General features: G+C 35.5%; 1 protein-coding gene across 1 annotated transcript in view; it reads left to right on the top strand.

Annotated features, from left to right (window-relative positions):
- DLGAP2 (DLG associated protein 2) overlaps positions 1-22,834 on the top strand; it is a gene marked incomplete at its 3' end in the record, with an annotated part of 384,604 nt that overhangs the window by 133,950 nt on the left and 227,820 nt on the right. Inside the window, exon 2 of the mRNA XM_084284954.1 lies at positions 8,749-8,781. The remainder of the gene's footprint in view (positions 1-8,748; positions 8,782-22,834) is intronic.

Raw genomic sequence — 22,834 nt, 5'->3', positions numbered from 1 at the left:
TCTTGAGGGGTAGACTCAAGACATCTCTTCCAACCTGTGTTGTTTGAAGTCCATGTACATTGCTGATTTTACATGAAGGATATCATTCCACAGTCTCGGCAAGGAGACTTTCTCTTGCTCAGATGTGTATACACGTTGAACTTCATCTCCTTTTATTCTAAATTCATTTTTAACCCTTTAATGGTTACATCATGCTCTTTCACACTTCTTGTACACCCTTTGTATTTCAAATGACCTCCTTAAATCTGTTTGTCAGCTCTCCACCCCATTCAAATCCTTTTGAAATCTGATTCCAATATGACAGATAAGAAAAGAAAGGGAAGATAAAATCAATTTAACCTTCATAGTACTGGAGTATCAGAGTATGTGATCTAGTCTATAACTGTGCTGTCCCATCCTATATTTTTTGCCATTTGTCTATCTGGTTCTTTGTTATATCACGCTCAGCTTGGATTTTTACCATTTTTACTTGTTCTTATGAGGCTGTGAAATTATTGATGAAATCTTTTAATGTAAGCTAAGTAAAAGAAGAGAGAAAAGACAGAGAGGGATGAATGGTGATAGATAGCCTAGCAATTATTTGCATTAGTATGCTGTTGAGGTTTGACCCCATGTTCACTGAATTCCAATGAGACTTGTATTGGCTTCAGAAGGGTTTGGAGCAAGCCCATGGCACAAAATGTCTTCAGTTTGGTGTTTCATAGCACTGTCATAGATCTATGGTCTCACAATTTTTTATCATCAGTCTTCCTCTACTTGGTGCTTTTCATAAAGATGCAACAGTGTGATTAGGGGTTGGTGAGTTTTTTTCCCCTCAGTTGTGAGGAAGATGACTCACTATAACCATAGAATGTCAAATACGAGAAAATGAATAGAAAAATGAGAAAAGCATGTAGATTTGCTCTTTATAAGCACGCCTGATTTTATTTTTATTTTTTGGACTCATTCAAGGATATTTGAACTTCACACTTCAACAGTGTGCATTTGAAATGTGTGTCAGAAACGTGCTAACACACATCCATTTTATTACTGCTTATGGCTGCCACTCTGAAAAGAAAGTATTTGTGTTCAAATCATCAAGAGAGAAAACATTAGTGTTTTTTTTGTTTTTGTTTTTTTTTGTTTTTTTGGTTTTTTTTTGAGTGGTTTGTATTTTGCTTTTTATCGCTTCAGTTACTTTTGTTTTCCTATGAAAATATTTGATTGCCTGGTCTCATCATTCTTTTCTGACATATATTTTGGCTTGGTTAATGCACATGTAATGTGTAAACTCCATATGGAGAAGGATTCTGATGTGCAAGTATTGTGAATAAGTTCTGGCATTGCTTTGAGCATGAACCTTATATTTTTATCTGGGGAAAATAATGGGCTCTTAGTGCTTGCTTTATATATTTGGTTGGACGTCAGTTCATTTACTCAAAACGATACAAAATTAGCTGCCAGGTTGGTTGATTTTCTTCTGCTTTAGGCTCATTCTATTTTAATAATGGCTATTCTATATTATATTTCTATTTAAAGTTCTTTCAGTCTCTTCCTTTCCCAGGGCTACTTATTCCCCTTGCTCTGTCTTTCCCAATATAGCCCAACTGCTAGTCTCTCACAGGCAGTGGTTTTTTGGTTCATTTGTTTTCATTTTTGGTTTGTTGTTGTTGTTTTGTTTGTTTGTTTTTCTATTGTATTTTTTCTGTTCTCCAAAATGCAGAAATAGTGATACTCAAAGAGTGCCAGTGACACTCTTAGAAATATTTAAAATATGCAAGAGTGTAACTGTTCTGTTCTACCTGCCAGCTGAAGGGTTCCGGTATTGTACCGTGTTCAATGTCAGGAACTTAAAACTTTGATTGGCAAAGTTGCAAAGAGTCCAGAGGAGAACAGCAAAGATGAGATGATCATTAGAAACCATGACTGGGGAGGAAAAATTGGATGAACAAGGTTTAGAACAGAGAAAACAAGACCTGAATAAAATAAAGAGTATCTGGAGAATCTGGAATAGATTATTTATTTATTTGTTTGTTTGTTTATTTGGTAAGTGCATTAGAGATTTTATTTTCCATCAGCATAGTTGAAAACTGTCTGCTTGGGATGTGTGTGTGTGCATATATACATATATATGATTTGATTTTAATATTAAAAACTCCCCATCTGGAAAGCAACAAAGATAATTTACCTGAAGAGGGCTGTATTTCCTGTCATCAGAGATTTTGGGGAATATTTTAGAAAAACAACAAAAAAAATAATCTGTAGGGAAAGCTCTAGTGTACTCTGCAGAGCTAGACTAGATGGTTTTTGTAGGTATCTCTCAACACCTTACCTGCATGGATGACTGAACACAGAGTGGGAGATGTCCAGAGGATTTTCTGTGGTTTCAGTATCAAGCAAGAGGATAACTGTGAATGAGAGATTCTTGGCAGACATGAAAAAATGTATCCTATAGGTCTGTCACATCAATATTTCACCTGATGGTATTGTGCAACAGTGAGATATCAACAGGAGAAACAGAAACGGCAAAAGGTGTAGGAGAAAAAATAGACATTAAAAGAGAGAATGAAAAACATTGTTCATAACACAGTCATCTTTTATTGTAACTATTATAGCCATGTTTAGATACAAATATTGGACTAAAATCCTGAAAATGATTAGAAGTCCCACAGCATCACCTTAAACTATGCCTTGCTTTTCAGCTGCCATAAGCCTCAATGTAATGCATGGCTACTCTATGTCTCTTTAGGTGTTGTGGACTTCCCCTTCACTGGCATCGGTAAAATGATGTGAAAAAACATTGATGGAATAGTTCCAAAATCTGTTGCATTTCTTGCCATTGGAACCAGTGAAATGAAAACCTAAACCATTATCTCCTTACTGAAACTCGATCCATTTTTTCACTGCCTTTTTTTTTTTTTTAATTATTACTATTAGTTTGCATAAATGAAAAAGGAAAACAAAACAAAGCAAAAACCTAAGGATTGTTTTCAATGAGTCCAACAAAATTATGCTTGTAGTTAAAATTTAAAATCATATAGAGAAGGGTGGCTGCAAAGGGCCTTTGAGAGACAGAAAAGTGCTACAGCAATAAGTGGGGATACAAGCTGAATGTGTGGTATTGTTCAAGAGGCAGTCAGAAGGGCCGACCACACCCATTTCCAGAATGCTGTACTGAAGTTATCCCTAATGCTGCTCCTCACCTTGCATATGTTTTCTTGTCTTACTGTCACTTCTGTATATCTTGGTCAAAACTCATCCAAGTTAGACTCCATAATCTGGGTAGACCCTGCTGAGAGTATAGCGTACTTTAAAGTGTAGTTAACTAAGAAACACAATCCACTGTCTCCTTTAAACTGATTTTGAATATCACTAATACTGTTTTGGCTTAGTCTTATTACATTACATAGCTTGCACAGGTATTTTGAATTGTAATTTATTCATAATGGCTGTTCTGTGTCTTTCATTTGGCCAATATACTGTGTTCTTTATCATAGCCCTTTATAGTGAACTTTATTGTATTTGCATCAACCATACCAAAAAAGCTATTCACAAAGCAAGGAAGAGTGCACATGTTTAGCAGAATAATTTATCTTCACTCTAATTTAAAATTGGATGCTGAACTCAGCTATGTGGAGAAAGAATGTCAGCTTTTACATGTCCGGGTTTATGAACTTTAGCTTTACTTATTACTCAGGTTAGACAAGAAAAAACTATCAAAATAAAATAAATTTCATATTATTTGGGGGAAAGAAAGAGCTTGTGTCTTCATGATAAATTTGTTTCTTCAAAAGATCCTTCTTATGACCTATTTTGTCAGCAAGTTCTTTTATCTGGGAAAATTATTTCTGCTGGCTAGCCAATTTCAAAATGATAGAGTGAGATTAATAATATAAATACAGGTTTTCCTTGTTCTATTGATTTATTGGGTCCCAAATCTCCAAACACTCACCCGTCTTAGTCATTTTACTTTTGAGAACAATGACAAAGAAGCTTCTCACATGTATGAGTGTTTGCAAGAGTGAACATCTTTAACAGAAGCTGATTAGCAATGTATTAAAAAGAAAGAATACCTCCTGTGAATATATCATTACAATACTTCAGATGAATCAGATATATAGAGGCATAATCCATTAATAGGAAATGGCAGAAAGAGATGTTTAATAAATATTCTTGTCTGAAATGTTGGAATGGGTCATGTCACTGTTTCTATTCCATTACAATGTGCAGTATCTTAAGAATTTTCACTGTAGACTTCATTTCATCCATCATGATCATAAAATAATTGTATGCCTGAGACTGAGATTTCATGATTCCCTGAAGCTGATCTATGGTCCGGTGGCTCCTGAAAAGAGGAACCTTGGTCTGCCTATGTTTGGCCACACACTCCCTCCCTGTCTTGTGCCATATATTAGCACCTTTATGATAGACAGCTGGCTTGGGTCAGGGGACTGTTTTTACTAAGACTTGCTTTTCTTAATTTGTTCATTTCTGAAGGAGGCAGGTTGCATATAGGCCAACAGTGTTCTCCCATTGCAAATAGGAAAGCTGCCTAAGTGTGGTTTGCCCAATGCGTATGATCAGCAGATTGAGGAGGTGGTTCCTTCCTTCTGCTTGGTGCTGGTGAGGCTGCACCTGGAATGTGTGCTCAGTGTTTGGAGCTCCTTGCTTCAAGAAACACGGGGAGAAGTTGGAAGGGGTCTAGCAAAAGGCCCTCCGGTCGGGGTCTAGAAAAGGCTCTATGGTCAGGGTACTTGGCCTACAAAGAAACTGGTTGAGGGAGCTGGGCTGATTTATTCCAGTGGAGATCCAAGAGCAGCCTACGACTGTGATATAACAAGGAAGAAAGGCCACAAACTGCAGATTGAGAGATTCAAGTAGGACAGTAGGAGGTCGAGGCAGCATTAATGTAGGCTGCCCACTGAGCCCTGTTTCAGTGGGAGGCTGAGGTCTTCCAAGACCTTCAGAGATCACTTCCAGTGAACACTTCTGTCTTGCAATGAATGTTAATGTGAAGACAGAATCTACATATAAGACCTGTAACAACACACACACACACACACACACACACACACACACAAATACAGTGGGTACTTACAAAAAGTGATTTAATTCATGCTAACACAGGTTTCCACAGCAGGTTAGGTGACTGTTTTTTCCTCTAATTAGAAAAGTCTTTAAGGGCTACTTTAGATTTGGAGCATTAATGCTGAGCTACCCATCTTTAGGTTAGGCGCACTTCAGCCTAAGTAATGTCACTTCAGCTGATGGAGCTGTAAATTTTCCACTGTTGTCATGTCCTTGACTGCTGCCATCCATCCCGTCTCAGAACTGAAATTTAAATGAGATTTAAAAGAAAATTTCCAAATTAATACGGGAATTTAGTATTGACCTATTTTCCAGAGAGATCATTTCTATCAAGATGCAGCAACTTCCAGAGAAACTAAGTTGAAATAAGTTTCAAGACAGGATTACAGGATTTTAAAGATTTCTGTATTTATGTGTAATGTAAATGTACAAATATCTGAGTGTGATATGCATGTTTGATATGATTTTAAGCTTAGAAACTTTGGACATAAGATCTTTCAACAATTATCATAGAATAGATTTAATTATTTCCCACATCAAGTACAAATATGTCTTTTAACTGCCATTCATAGTAGCAAAACCAGTGTGGTCTTGATTTTTTTTTTTCTCTTCCTATAGTGTAGCTATAATCACTGAGATTTTCAACACGGGCACATGCACACACAGGCTCTGTGGAAGCAATGCTCTGTACATCCTCCCTGTCATGTTGTTCACGTGCCTAGCACAGGGAGTTGTGTTTCTGTTTGTCGCTCGATCGTATGTGTCAAGCACAACAAAATGGGTATCTAGTCCTCCCCCACAGCAGCAGACTTTGGGGAGAGGGGAATTTATAAGCACACGATTACTGGTGAATCATCCACGTCCACAAAGTCTGCTTCTTACCAGCGCTGCTGTCAGCTTGCAATGATTCCCTGCCTCTGGAAGGATACAGTGATGAATTAAAACAAAATCCCCACATGAACTTTCTCCAAGCATGTATATGAGGTAAGAGAAGAAACACCTGGCCTGCCCGTCAGCACAGGAACTTAAACAAACACCTGAAAGAAAGCCAAAAAAAGCAGTTGCCCATCAGGGATAATGCTGAGAGCTAGCTTTTGGACAACTTTCTGGCACCAGTCTTATCTGTAAGCCTTATTTTGCGGTCAGACTATCTGTCCTGCTCCAGACTGCAGCAGCTCTGTGGCAGTGTATTAAGGGACTTGAGAGCATCCAGAAGACAACAAAGCTGGTAACACGGCCAGAAGGCATGTTCTGTGAGGAGAGACTGAGGACATTTGGGTTCTCCAGTTTGGAGAAGAGGAGGCTGAGAGGCAGCCTCGCTATTCCCTGCAGCTCCCTGAGAAGGGGATATACAGAGGGAGGTGCCGTTCTCTGCTCCCTGTTCACCAAGGGCAGGATGTAAGGGAACGGCACAGAGCTGTGCCAGGGGAGGGTCAGACTGGGTGTTAGGAGAAATTTCCTCACACTGAGGGTGGTCAAACATTGGAACAGGCTTCCTAGAGAGGTGGCTGATGCCCCAGGCCTGTCAGTGTTCAAGAGGCATTTGGAAAATGCCCTCATGAATATGCTTTACCTTTCCCTGAAGAGGTCAGGCAATTGGACTTGATGATCTCTGTAGGCCCCTTCCAACTGCACTATTCTATTCAAGTATTGGCAGTAAGGTATGTTGATGGGAAAAAGAGGGAAGCTAATAATTTGTGCTGTTGAATGGGGACCTTTGGAAAATGGTGTTGAGGGCTGCAAAAAATGTCAAGCAGACTCTTTGGACTGTAGCAAGCCACTGAAGTGGTTGTTAGCAGGACATAGAGGATCAGCAAAAAGCCAGGAGTTCAGAAACCAAGTCTCAGTTTGTTCTTCCTTATCAATCAGGATAATAAAGTGCACACAGACAGGCAGCCCCTCTCAGTCAAACCTCAGAAAGTCTTTGAATTAAAAGTGAAAAAAATCTTCTGAGCTGCTTCCTCTGCATCACTTTGGATTGTGGCAAGTGCATTTTTCATCCAGATGTGGAAAAAACTGTCCTGTGATATCCGTGACTAATTTTTTTATGCTTTTCGTTGGTGGGTTTTCCCAAGCTTGCCACTGGAGTGTTGTTTGTAGTTTGTCAATTCTGCTGGGGACACCAGTGAGTCTATCAAAAGATCATTCAACTAGGTGCTTCACAGTGCTGACCTGCATCAAAAATAATTTCTCTCTCTCTCTCTCTCTCTCTCTTTTTTTTTTTTTTTTTTTTTTTCTGGCATTTTATCCTGTTTTAAAACTGTGATCCACCTAAGACAGTAGTAGAGTTGCCTGAATTAACATAACTTTTCTCATTCCTTCCCATCATGTATACTAAAATCTCTGACAGTATTAAAAAGCAACAACTAACATTTTTAAAATAGAGGGAAGATGTAGGGTCAAGTACCATTACAACAATGGGTTATTTTGTGATAGACTCTTATCTGTATTTAAAAGTACTTCTAAATAACTGGCAATGTTACAGAAGCACTGTAAAGGTCAATCAACTCAGTGCATGCATTTCATATTCTATGTTTCTGGTGCCTTTTTCTTTTTTTTTTTTTTTTCCTTAACAACAAGGTCACAGCTGAAGTCCAATCTTCTATCTGCCATTTGACGGAAAAAAAAAAATAAATTAACAGGCTTTTGAGTTAAGGGATTTGTATATAACCAGGAATATTAAACCGTTCTTTGCACTTAATTTGTATAAAGATAGATGCACACGTAAATGCGTGTGCATGTATATGCATTTTTTCTTCAGCATACTTTTCGCTGTTAGTTGTCATTTTTCATTCAAATCTTAAAATTCCAGAGGTTTGTTATTGAAACATATACTGATATGTCTTGAACAAGTCTTTTTCTAACACTATCAGAATTGTCTGTCAACTTGGTTACAATCCCTGTGATTTCAGTTGATTCTGCTGTTTGGATTCTAAATAATAACTTTGTTCTTCAGCTTGATATTAATACCTGAAGTAGCTATATCTCAAGCAATGGATGCTTTAAATAATTTCCTGTGTGTGCAAATATTTGTACATTATGCAAAATAATTGACAACCAACTTCCAAATAGTGATGTATAAATAAAATAATACTTGTAAATTTGGAGACCCTGTGGTTATTAAGATGGAGTTGTATTTTCTTCATTTCTATACTTGAATACTTTGTATAACAGCACATTGACTGACTTATTTCATTTACTTGTGAGGACTTTGAAGTCTTTCATGACAAAGAAGTATAATAACTTTGATCTGTTATTTTCTGCTACCTCCAATGATAGAATATTAGGAGGCTTAAACTTTGAATGGCTGTTGTCACTTCAGTATTGTACAGCCACAAATACAAAACAAGTCATGTGGAAGCAAAAACTCCAGCTACGTGAATTCATTCAGTTGGACTCTGTGGAGATGATAGTTACATAAATATAACTAGAGACTTATATAGCTCTATTTAGAAAATTCTTCCAGCAAAAATTCTTTTTTGAAAGTTATGTTGCAGCTGTTTAAAAAGAAGAAAAAAAGAAAAAAAAAATGAAAAAAAAAACAGCTGCTGAAAATAGAAATACTTTTTCCATGCTAAATTTGAGTTCCATAAGGTTTATTTTATTTGAATGTAATTATGATTTCATAACTCTAGACCACACAGATCTTAACAACAATATTTTTTCTCTTTTTCTTTGCAGAGTCACAGTGTACACTCTGTGGGGAGCCTGAAGGTGAGCATATTTTACTCTTCATATTTTTCAAAGCAACTAGTGATGAACGCTTGACTCAAATGATACGTGTGTACAATAGAATGGAAATGGTATCTGAATGATGAGAACCAATGAAAGACATTCTTCCTTATGTTAGATACCAAAAATGAATTGAATTAAGCTGAGTAAAGCACAGTACATGCTCCAGGCAGGAAATAACTTAAAGGACAAATATTCCATTAGAGCAAAAACGGAAATATTTACTTCTTATTCTTTTATGTGTTTGTCAAACTAATTTGGGGTAAGAGACAGTGTGAAAAGACATTTAAGGACACTACTTTGAGGATGGAAAACAAAGAGATTAGACATAAAAGGGAAATGAGAAAATGGTTATATATTTGATATGATTTACAGAGAACAGAGAGGCTAACACTTTTTAGCAGGTGAAGTGAATAAATATTGCTTCTGAAATAAGGATAATTAAGCAATAACTGTTATGCAGTGCAAATATATGCCCAAGCGAAGGTGTATGCTGGTTTGTTTTTTTTTGTTCCAAGTGACTAATTAAATGCCAAGGTGAGACCCACAATTTACCTAAATACACATTGCAGTAATGAGATTATGATTTTCGAGGCAGGCCATCATCGAAGAAAATCTCTCTCTCTCTCTCTCTCTCGCACACACACACACATTGATGCTGTTTTAAAGAAAATGTCAAAAAAAAATGACCTTAGTTTCAGATCAACCATCTGGAGTCTTTCTAAGAAAAGTAGTCTGCAATAGCAAAAGTAACTGCTGAAGTAAAGTATATTCTTCAAAAAAAATTATAGATTCTGTGCTGTTCCCAAAGAGATTCAGCTTTGTATCTTGAATAGTTTCTGTAAAGCAATTTAAAGCTTTTACTTTTTATAAATGTAGGAGGGAGAAGTTAGCAAGAGATGAAATCTAGAAGTGAAAGGCTTTGAGACCTTGCATCTCATGAAATATAACTCAGTAAATTAAACATCCATTATCGGCTTCTATTTTGTACTTTTCTACTGAAAAAATAATTGTTTTAGAATTGGTTTTGACTTTGCATTGCTTTTAGAAACAGTCGATTCTTGATTAGTTCGTGCTTACTGTCTTTTATTTGATAAACTTATATTAGCACAGATACACATATGGAAAGTAAAAATAAGACAGGTGTTTATTTGCCTTTCATGTAGTATTTCTTCCATGATAGGGTGGTCCAACTTTAAGGTTAGACACTGGATTAGTTCTGTTTTCTTGCATGCTATTCTTGCTTTCTAACAATAATTTGTTTTCATTACTGCACTTTCATAACTATTCAGCATTGCAAACTTTAATAAGTATAAGGACTGTTAAAAAAAAAAAGTGGATAAAAAAAAGTAATAAAAACGTTTAACATTTATGTGACTAAAATCTCGCAAACAAAAGATAATTATCTGTATTGCCATAAGAACAGTTCTCAGGAACATAATGTTTAGTTTTCAGCTGTGTAGAAATGAACCTTCCCAGTGAATGTCTCCTGGATCACCAAACTCTGCACATTATTACTGGAATGCTACTTATTAATTCTCTGCCTCAATTTTAAAACATTGACAATAATGTCAGGTTAGATTTGTGACAAGACGCAGAATCTTAAGGTTTTCTTTGTCACATTAGCACAATTTCTAATCTAATACTGAACATTTGCAGAAATTTTGTATATTGTTTTGTGATGAAGAAATAGTTGCTCAGTAGATATGATTTCTGTTTTTAGAAGGCAATTCTAAAAGAAATTTTACATCTTTGGTGTATGCATGGAAAATTAAGAAAAAAAAAAAAAACACCTCAAACCTCAAAAAATATAATTTTCCTTTGGAACTATATGGTATGGTCTCATAGTAAACTAAATGAGTTGCTAAGAAAACTAGGGAAGAACTCAGAAATCATCTTTTTGGATTTACTTTGGTTTTACTTGGAATTTATGACTGTTGTCTGTAGCTTTCTTCAGAAATTTGAGATGCCCTGGGGCTTATAGTTTGAATTTTTGATATCTAAGAAATTTTCAAAAATATCAACTAGTCATAGATACCACTTGCCTCCATTTTTTTGTCCTTCCATATTACCTTAAGCACATTAATTTACTTTAGTATACTAAGATGAATTTTCAAAATAGCAGGACAAATATGACATGGCATAGGCCTCCTCTATTAATTTCCAAAATGTTAAGTACTTGTTCATGAAATAGTAGATAGATGTGGAGGAAGTTCCCTGATTTGGAAGAAAGGGAGACAAGACTTCACATCTTACCACATCTGAATTCCTCTGAAGCTGTTTATGCCATTTATTGAAAAAACTACCAGGTACTAGGGGTGAGTTTCTGAACAGCATCTTCTGCTTTGTATAAGAAAGTTGGTTCCTGCCAGGAGTTGTTCGTTGCTCCTCCTCAAGTGAATGTGACATGTTACAGATACGCATCTGACTCTTTGCAACAGCCAATGTTCTCTGTTAGAAGGACTGGTGTAGTCATGAGATGTTTCAGCGCAGTTACTTCCATTAATATTCAAGCAGATGTAGTTTCTGTTCTTCCTAAGTCCTGCCAATTATTCACAGAAGTTCAGGAAAGGATTATATTAACAAATATAATTTGCTATATTACCAAAATTGCAAACAAGTTAATTTTGTGACAGCTAAGATTTCAGTAGACAACTCTGTCTTCTCAAAGACTGTGAAAATAGAAGCTTTCTTCCAGACCTGTTTTATATCCTTCACAACTCCAGTAGTGGCTTACTGTTTCTATTCATGGTTCTTTTCTTCAGTATTCTGGTATTCGTGGTTCTTTTCTTCAGTACTCAGTATGATTATTCTGTTCCTTTCCTCCTTAAAGATAAATGTGCAGTCCTGTACAATACCAGCATTTTCAGCATTTTAATAAAAAGTCACCTCAACTGATTCTTTGACAGCACAAGCTTTATCTGGAAAGTGTGGTGTTAAAGAGAAATACCTCTGCATGGATAAATTTCTAGTTAAGTTTGAGAATTGATATAAATTCTGGTTCTGTCCAGTCTATCACACATTTCAGCAGAAGAAAATACAGATAATGATTCATCTTGCCTTAGGAAATCTTTTAAGCCAGTGGGAACTAGAAGCTATAGGTTGCTGGATTCATGTAAAACATCATTGTATGCTCTGCTTCTACTTAGACACTTGTGTCCTAAGTCTAGGAAGAACATGGAAAAATGTTTTTCTCCAAGTATCTGTTGCTGGCAATCATGGAGGACAGAACACTGGGAGCACTGGCCTTTGATCTGACCCTATTAATTCTTTTGGGCTTGTGTTCTTATCAGTTTGAATTTAAAAAATAGTGGCTCTGAATGGATTTTTTTTTTTTTATAGCCATAGAAGAGAAAACCTGTGTTAACTTTGCTGTAGGTATTAAGCTTTCTGCACTGTTACTGTGATGCTGATAGCACTTTCCAATTTATTTAGAAGTATTACGTGATGTAAATGAGATTCTCTGTGTTGAAGCTCCTGATGCATTATGAAAGTTATAGAATACTCTGAGCAATTATGCAAAGGCTGTGGAGTAGGTAGTAGGCAGTTCAACCTATTGTTCTCTCTGTTATCTGGTACCTCTTGATCTTGCAGTCTACATACGGGCTGTAATATGCATATCTCATTCTACCGCAGATATAATCTGGCAAATATCCTTTCAATTCCACAGCACTTAGTAATCGATTCTAGCTCTCCAAAAAGATACTGATATACACAAAAGCTATGAGTAACAGTACTTCTGTATTTTACTGTGATCTGCTTTAAATGCATAGAAAGAAGACAACTTTCATTATGAACAGTTCAGTGAAGACGTCTAATTAGGATGGTAGTTAAAGAAAAACAAAATATTCATATTTGTAAGGAAAGAGATGGAGAGTACAATACAGTACATTAAAGCACCACTCGTGCATATTAGAAGTACCCTATCCTGAAATACTGAGTTGAATCTTTGCTGCCCCCCACCACCAGAAAAGAATATAGCAAAGAGATTAGGAATCTAGGTATATAGTAAACTTGGTAAAATATATGAGGAGCAGTCCCATGTGGATGAACATCAAGATGGTTTGCTCTGTGTAGTTTAGAGAAAGTACCATTAAAAGAAAGCAAAATACACCTACTGTGTGTTTCTGATAAATGATACATCCATTTTCTATGGGATCATGAAAACCAGGCATTCCAGTTTTGTAATATATCCTGAGCAAGAAAATATTCAAAAGCAGAACAAGCATAACTCAGAAAGACAAATACAGATGTGGAATTTGCTGCCACAATGTGGCTTTTGAGATTGACTTCAAGTTCAGTTAGCACTGGATGTTTCAGTGAACAGTAAGAACTTTCCTAAGGATCTGGGATAGGAAGAAGTCTCACTATTATCAGTAATACAAATAAAATAACTTCTCTTTTAATAGATAAAGCATATGCTTCCCCTAGGGGTAGGTTATTGTTTCATAAGCCATTTATTCATCTTTGGTTTTGATTAATGTTAGTGACTGTAGCCAAAAACTGAATGCCCTACTGGGCCTGCTTTGTTGCGGAAATCTTCATATTCTTTCTATGAAAGCCTTGTGAGTTTCTGAAAGTCAACCTCTAAAGAATGAACTGGAAAGATTCCCCCTTTCCTACCTCATTTAGGTGAGCGGGTCTTTTTAACTATGTTCATGCTGTGGGGTAGCTGTTTATCCAAAGGTTAAGGTTGAGGTGGAATAGAATTACCAAAGTGGCAGCCAGAACTGGAGTCTTACACATTATCCCAACTTAGAGGAGCTAACAATGAAGTTAGGGATTGCTTAACAGTCTCCTGTAGGCTTGCAAAGAATTAGGAAGTCCTGGGCAGAAAAAGGTTCAAAACAGGAAAAATTTTCTTTCCCACAAGTAACCATCTTCTCATATTTAGCACTGTAGATCCAAAACATGTTTTTGCAAAGCTCTCCTAAGATCAGAGAATCTATATACTGGCCAACTCTGTCATGCACTTCCTGGTGCTTTCACTTTTTCCTTTCTCCTGTATGCACTTATGTTCAACAGTTTTCCTAGGAGTATTTCCAGATAGTTCAGATTATTCCTCATTGTCTTACATGCATTCTGGGCTGTGGTGTGCACCTAGAGTTTGAAGTAAAGTCTCCCATTATTTCTTGTAATTAACCAGCACAAGAAATGATTGCTAGACTTACTGGCTTCAAGCTTGTGATATCAACCCTAGAACAGTGCCTTTCTGTCAAATAGTAAAATAAATGTTCCATGTAACAGCACAGTCTAGACCAATTTCTTGATGTATCACAAAATGAATATTATTTTTTTCTATATGCTTTTTCTTTAAGTTAACCAGTTAATAGTTTAAACAGCCAGTGCATAGATAATGCATGATTCCTCTTTAGGACAAAAATAAGTAAATTAAATTATCAGAAGCTTAAGATTGTCCTTTGCTGTTGATTTATATTTTCAAACTAAGATGCCAACATTATTATTCTCTTGGTGAGAAGAAATGAGTTTATGTGAAATTTGTAGCCGTTACAAGAATGCTAGGGAGTACATGACTCATTTACCCATACGAAAATTTATGTCAATTAAATATATAAGGCTTTTTAATATGGTTAAAAGTTGAGGATGCAACTAAGTAATTATTTTTAGTAAAAAAAAAAATATGTTTATTATTAAAGCAAAGGGTACTGTTGTATTGAGGGCATTTGCTCAGAAGATGCATAAATTATTCAGCGGAATTTGGGAAATACAAGAACTTTAACTTTTGATTGTAAATAATTGACAAGAACAACAAAAACCTCTTGCTTTTCTGAAGGAAAACTTGGCTTTTTAGGATATATACATGCAAATGTCAATATCAGAGTGGTGGATTTGTTTCGGGTACAGCCAGCTTTGGTGCCATCTGTATTTCGGTTAATTCTAGTGTATTGGAGACTGAGGGGAAAAAAATCTGTTTTGTTTGTTTGTTTGTTTTGTTAAGATAAAGAATTCTGGCCAGTAGGCAGTTCATAAAAGTATCTTAAAATTGGTGATACATCTTAATATTGACAGTGCTCCATCTGGGTAGTTCTGGCTCCAAATATAAACATTTCCCTTGGTATCTAGTGGAAAACTGTTACAGACATATTAGTAACTCCAGAGAATTTTGCTAATCTTCATTCCACTAATCTTAGCGTTCAGTAATCCACACTGAACACTGGCAGTTTTACCAACATTAGCAATGACTTTCAAGAGTCCTGTACTCTTTAACATTTTTATACTTCTGTTGTATTTACTGCACCAACAATTAGCAGTATCAAAACCTGAAGTTATTACTGGAAGCAAATTATGTTTCACAACACACAATCCTGACATTTTTAAGGCAACATTAATACATAATAAAATCCACTTTGCCTAATTTTATTATTGCTTATTTACCTACTATTTCTAAAAATATTTCATATTATTTGGTTACATTGGAAAGAATTTCTTGTTCTGTATATGTACCTGTTAAAATATATATATAGATAAGTGTTCCTGCTCTCAACCTGATAATAATTCATAGTTATTATTTGAAGTGATTGACATAATTCCACCTTTATTCTGTCCTGTATGAAAGATTTTATGAAAATACAAAGTCATAGTCTTAAAGTGAATTTTGCTTTGATCCATTTGCATGCCAGTTCCTTGGTTTTCAGGAATAGTCACATTTGTATGCCAGTGTGAACTTCATTGCTAACATTTTAATAATAGGTTCTGGTAAAATCTCTGATTGTATAAAACTCGCTTCTGATCAGAGTATGGCTCATATATCTGTCTTTTAATGCTTTAGCTACTTCTCTCAAAGCAGAGTAGTTTGATTTTTCTTGGGAAAAAGGTTTCATGGAAACCTTTTCAAGTATCATAGAAATGTATTGCTATCACATTCTCCATTGTGTAATCCGTAGATTTTTTTTTTACTCTTAGAGCAAAAGGAAATACGCAAGTTATGCTAGCCATTTTTTTACAATAAAATAATCTGAAAAATTTGGAGAATGTACGAACCTAAATATCTTTAAATCTCTTTCTAACTAGGCTAATATGTCTGATTTTAATCATTAATTTCTTTAGTTATAGTTACAAGTTATAGTATATTTGTCATGTGTATTATGCTTAAAGAATGCTAAATTTAAATATAAAACAAAGAGCTGAGATGTGTGTCACGATTTTTAGGAAGGACTGAAGTCAGGAATGGGATATTTAAAGGACTAGAACCTATGTAAGTCAGCTGTGAGGTATGATGGTCTCAATTTTTATGTTTCTTTAAGGGAGCATTTTGTGGTAACTTAAGAACAAACTTTTTTTAAAAAAAAAAAAGTTCTCAGGTTTCTTTTAAGAAAATAAATGATTTTCTTTAAAAAGTATTATTGAGGCCTTCATTTCTCATTTATATTTAGAATAAATTAAAGTCATTCAGTGTTTTTTTTTCTTTCTCATATGTATGTGAAACAGCTGTACTCAAAACAGCATGGTTGTCCTTGTTTTCTTTTCATCTACCAATTCACTCTCCTGGGTTGTGCAAACCAAAAAACAAAACAAAACAAAACAAAAAACAAACAAAAAAGATTTAATTTGGACAAATACGATGTAATCCCAAATGCAGAAAGTATTATTTGTACATTCACTTTACATTGTTGTGATTAAAAAACAAAACAAAAGCAAACACAAGAATTGTCTCATCTTTCCTGCTCCATTATAAATGAATAAATAGAAAGCTCATTTGATTTCTGTGTGGGACGAGCTGGTCTCAAAGGTTATTGTCAGTGCACACTTTAGGTTGCATGCAGCATTAGTAATGTGAATATTCCCTCTGATAACAGTGAATGAAGTTACATGTGTTTTTTAGTCCTATAGAGGTCAGAGCATTTTTGGGAGTAGGAACCAATATAAGCAGAGTGCAGCGTAGAAGATGCTGATATTTTAAATCAGCCTTGTAAAAGAATTATATATGTGTTTATTATCTATGTATATTATATATGCGTGTTTGTTTTTTTTTTCATTGTTCTTATTTTGCTAACCGTTTAGCACATTTTTATATTAAATGACATGTCCTGTGTTGAGCGGTCATTGTTATATGTCAGACGTGTTTGCTGTATGTTAATTTCTGCAGTAGCACATTTCTCATAAGGATGCTATTTTGGAATGACGTATCATAAATGAGAACATTTATCTCATATAGTGTGAACTGTCTGTGTTTGAAGATGATTTGCTTTCCCTTAGCATCTAATTTTTATGCTCTGCAATGCTTATAGTTTGTGTATTTATTTAACTATAATACTCCTTTGTACATATACATAGCTGACCTCTTCAAGTTGAGCAGTGAGGTCTCCTGACTATTGCATGCAGCTTTTAGCTTACTTTATGTTTTAGAAAGTTCCTTTTGTGTCTTTGTAGGATAAGAAATGTGATGGATTTTTACCAATGTGTACATATGTTCCTTTGTTTATAAAGGAGACATATTTCAATATTAATTTATTTAAGAGACTAAGGATTTGACTGAGTAAACTTGACGCAGCAGATGTTATCGGTCAACTTCAAATTCTGCATTGTATAAGCTGGGGAGGATAGATTGCAAGGTTGATTTGATGTTCACCATATCACTCCCTGTATCTGTTCTTAGTCCCAAACTCAGGGCATGCTCAGATGGTCAGTCTGGCCTCTGCAGACAACTGGTTTGAAAGGAAAGCTAGACCTGCCTTAGCTTGCAGCTCAAAATCTAGCAGATTGAAGAACCTTGTGCTACAGTGGAATCATGAATATATTTTCCTTCTTCTAGTGAAACCAGTTCTAGCAGAATACGAGGGAGATGCAAAAGTGTTGTATAGTATCAAGGGATCTTCTGTATGCAAAATTAAGTTACCATTTCTCATTGTTAAATTCTTTTAGGTAAGGGGAAAACCGTGTAAGAATCAAATGTTATAAGGTTTGAGAATTACGGTTGTAATAAAAAAGCAAAGAAAAACTTCCTTCCCCATCACCATGTGCTGTTGTGGTGGTTTTACCGTGCTGGGCAGCTAAACCCCACAACCGCTCTCTCACTCCCCCTCCCTTAGATAAGGAGGGGGAGAAGTAAAGCAAAGAACAACTCACGGGTTGAGATAAGGATAATTTAATTAAAGGGAAATAATTATAATAATTAAATAAAGACTACCATGAACTAAACAATTTAACTAAGGGGAAATAAAAGGGAAAGGGGAAAAAGGGAGGAAAACAAACAAACAAAATAAATGAAAGCGATATGGAAGTGCAGAGGAAAGAAATTACTCTCTACTTCCCACAAATGAGCGATGATTGACCACGTCCTTGAAGCAAGGCCTCAACGCACGCAGCCGGTGTTCGAGAGGAGGACCGACGTCTTCTCAACGAGAGCCCACCCCTCCCCTCTTCTTCCTGTTTCCACCTTTTATTGCTGAGTGTGACACCACATGGTATGGAATATCCCTTTGATTGGTTTAGGTCAGCTGCCCTAGTGATGTTTCTCTCCTCACTTTTTTGCCCACCCCCTAGGAGGGTTAGAGAAAGGCCCAATGCTGTGCCACTGCTGCTCAGCAGTAGACACAACACTGGTGTGATAACACTGCTGTTCCAGCTACAAGTACAGAGTACGGCACTGAATGGGCTGCTGCCGGGAAAGTTAACATTCCAGCCAGACCCAGTACAGCTGTGACCTTCAAGATTGATTATTTCCTATCCATCTTTTGAAGCCCATACCCAAATAAATTGTATGATTATAATTGCACTCATGTATGCATTTCATTCTGACAGAGCAGATCATGACTGATTTTATTCTTTGATTACGGGTCATCAATCTGAAAAGTTAAGAAACAGTCTGCTAGGAAAAAGAATCCTTTCCTTAAGCCAAAAACTGCAATAATTTAAATGAGACTTCCATGCAGAAGGAACACTGACTTCTACAGTGTGTTTGCATAAATCTTAGACAACTTGTGGCAACATTCACCTCAATGATGTATGGAAATCCTGAGTTCTTATCCCGTGCAGAGCTACAACTGATATTAATGGAAGTATTATGTAGGAAAAGGCCAAGGAATTTCACAGCAAAGAACTTCAAGCAGTACAGACTTACCCTTCTGTACCTAATGATTATTTTCCATCAGATTTCATCACAGGTTTAGTCACAGGTAAGGTCACACACCTTATAAAATATTAAAGCCAACATTTGTCTGTAATAATAAGTGACAAAAAACAGCTTTGGATATGTAGTTGGAAATACTTTCTTGTATCTGCTGACTGAATCTCCATGAAAATAATGAATAACATGATGGCAACGGCTGTATTAGTAACAATTAGCTTGTACAATTGAATGTTAGGCAAGGTCTGCAGTGCTTGACTCTGAAAAAGATTTCCATAAAATCTTGACATAGTATTGTTCCGGTTTCTTAAAAACTTGATTTCTATTGTATTGTTCCAGTTTCTTAAAAACTTGATTTGCAGGTGTATCAAGAGGCACCTCCACAGTGAATTCCTACCCCAGTGCTAGTTTTACAGGTTTTAACCCCACACAATAGAACTGAAACGTGTCACTGTGGGTTCTTTTCTCACAACTTATTTTCCTCAGTGATGCAAATTAATATTTTTTTTTCCCCACTTTTTAGAAAGGACTAGTTTTTTAATTAGAAAGTTCTAGTATTGCAGTCAGTTTCACTGATGCCCATTATCAGCTTCCTTTATGAGATGAACTAATTATTAAAACCTGGAAATCATTTATCTTTTATATGCAGAGATAGTAAGCTCTTGGGGTTTCTATTTTTTTTAAGGATTGCATTTTCTTTAAGCCATTGCATTTTTTGACTATTAAGTATAACATAGCAGTGTCCTTTTTGAGAACTGAACATCTGTGTTTGCAAACCAGATTCCGATCTGAAAAGAAATTTCTCTTTACAGTGCTTCTCAACTAACATAAAAGAGTTAGTGTTGATCTAATTCTTTTTTAACAGGCTTTGACGTGCTTTAACAAGAGAATCCAAAACTAGTAATGGAACAACGTTCTTGTACATTATTGTAAATTATGGATTTCATGAACTGAAATAAGGCTCTAAATTGGCTTTAAAACATTTCTGTGTGGCCATGAACTGAAGTATAGAGTATAGAGTATAGAGTATAGTATACTTTTGTCTTTTCCTCTTCAGCTCATCATACCGATATAGAAGAAAATTAATTCCCATAGTACCAACAAAGAGCATGTGGGTGTTTTCTTCTTCCTGTTGTTTTCCTTTGTATTTACTGTATAGAAATTGATTTAAAAATAGTTTTGTGCTAGAGATAATCATTTTCACTTTCCTGGCAGTGGTGAAGCAGCTTATTAAGGGATTGTTTAACCACTTCAATATTTGCCTTGTATCCCAGAAACAGCACAGAGATGGTGGAAGATGTTCTTGAAGCTAAGCCAAAATACTCTCCCTTTTTTTTTTTTTTTTTTTTTTTTTTTGGCCAATGTTAGCATGCTAAACACTTTAAGATCAAGAAAAATCCATGAAGTTCCAATTCTGTCCTTCTAGCTCAACCTGATTCTTGAAACTGTTTATGTCTGTATTATGTTTTCTAGCTAGCCAGCTGCTGAGAGTTTAAACCCAGCCTGGGAGAGGATTTCTTGGAATGATTTATTTCATATTGTGAAAATTGTCATAGAAAAGAACATGTTATGACCGTCTCTTCCATTAGAAATTCTTTGAGGGCATCACTATGAAACAGCAATTCCGCTTGATACCAAAGGTTCTCTGCTCTGCTTTAAAAATGGGACTTGTTTATACTTGGTATTTCTGAACATCTCTGTATTGATCTACAATGCTAAAAAAGGTAACAGAAGGAATTATATCTTTATACGGAAGACTAAAAATGGAGGCCTGCTAAGTTTTGACAATCAGAGACTTAATAGTAGCACCCACAGACCAAGAAATACTTCTGAGGGTAAAATCAGTTTTCAAGTACGCATTCCACATGTTTGGTACCAACAGAATAACTGACTGATGGAGAACTTCAGGAAATGAAGGGATCAAATTCAGCTTAAAAAAGAAGCCAGCATTGTGACATAGAAGTGAGGTTTTATATGTGCCTGCATTTGTGCTCTATTCCCTGCATTTTCCTTCAGATAGATCAGCCTTTGAATATAAAGACAGATAAAGACATTTGTAAGCTGTTGGTTACATTATAGTAAGTTTTAACTAGACACTGACAAATTATTCATTCCAACTCACAGGGGAAGGAAGTAGGTAATTTGTTACTGTCTCCAAGAATGATGGAGATAACAGAAGAATTGGAGGATCCAAAGTGGGACATTGACAGAAGTAGAAACAAAATACAGTCCTAGCTGACTGTGTAATCAACTGCTATCCCAGCTGACATATCACAGGGTCTTGTGACCAAAGTACATTTAATGCTTGTCTCCAAATAACTAGTATTTTGTAGAAAACCTAAATTATACTCACAACTGAAAATCAGATTACACACTAACATTTGAAGAGTTGTATTTTCAGTTGAATATTTTGAAAAAGAACAAACTCTGGAGACATAAATAAATTACTTAAAAGAGATTGTGAAGTTCCATATTGTGTTTTGGGACACTACTTCTGGTCTGTTGTTAAGTATATATCATTATAGCTAAATAAATAAATAAATAAATAAATAAAAGATTACAGTCACTTCTGTAAGACATTCAGTATTTCTGTTTTGTTAGAGGGTATTTCCTCCAAAAAAAATTCTTCTGCCAGAGAATTAAGTGGTTCCAACTGAGAACTAGAAAAAAGAAATCAGCATTTGGATGACTTTTAAGGTTTAAACACTATGGTAGTAAACAATGCAATTAAACACTGCAATTTATTACTGAAAAATATTTAGGATTCCCAAACAAGGATATTTTGTGGATTTATAGCCTGATTTGCTAACAAAGATTCTTTCAGAAAATGTGTGTATTGGTTTTTGTTTTTGTTTTTAATCAAAATATATTAAAAGATCAATGTCCCATCTTAAGCTGTTGCTAATTGGCAGTGATCACATCATACAATGCTGTGCCATTCTATAGGCTGATGACAGGAGGCTCTGAGATTGAAGCTGTCAGACACAGCTAGTTTTAGATACATAATGTGTATGCGCTGGTCAGGATTTTGTGCTTCTTTTGTAGTGGTTGGTTACTAAATTACCAATTTCAAATAATGTCTAAGATGTTTTGGTTGAGTTCACAGAGACCCACTTAATAAACTGTATGATCTAAAAATGGATCAAATGTACAGAGAAGCCAAAATAAATTTGTGAAGTGAAAGTGACACTATTTAGCAGAAGCAACACTTCAATGTAATTTGAAGAAATGAATGATAATTGTTTTCACACTAAAATGTGGGAACACAGCAGGGCAATTCCAAGAAGTGCCAGGATCTTTCTTCCTTACTGGCTTAGAAATAGATAAATGCATTGTAATATTCACAGCTTTGATGTTCTCTTCAACTCACCAACTCCTTATAGAACATTTTTCACTCTGTGGTAAACATTTCTCCTGTCTCACCATGAATTTAGAGCCCTAAATTCCCACACCATTCCTTCTGTTTCCTTGCAGCATAATGTATCATACTCTATTTAGTGTTAATATATGCACAGTAGAGGATTTTGTTTCTTGTTTAAATAGGTAAATACATTGATTAATAAATACTGCATAATTTATTGGAGAAGTAATATGTGGTGATAAGTTAAGCTTCCCAGCAGTACTGAGCTTTTGCCAAGCTTCTACTGTATGCCTTGTCTTTCTGACTGAAATTTCTGTGAAGTAAAATTGATACAGCATCTCTCCTCACTTGAGGGAAATAACTATAATTAATATTAAAGAGGTGAACCAAAATTTTAGTTGGAGTTTCACTTTGAAAAAAAAAAAAAAAAAAAAAAAAGATCAGGCTTGTTGAAGAGAAAACTTTTCATGGAAATGTGGGAATTCAGATGACAATGTGCTTCCTAATGTTTCGTAAAATAAATTTACTCAGTAGTTGATTGACAAGCTTGCATTCAGACGTGAGAGACCCTTCAGTCCCCACTTAAT

The sequence above is a fragment of the Netta rufina genome (genome assembly GCF_964035555.1).
Source record: "Netta rufina genome assembly, chromosome: 3".
NCBI lineage: Eukaryota > Metazoa > Chordata > Aves > Anseriformes > Anatidae > Netta > Netta rufina.
The sequence above is the reverse complement of the archived record's forward strand: the minus strand, read 5'-3'. Positions and strand labels throughout refer to the sequence as shown.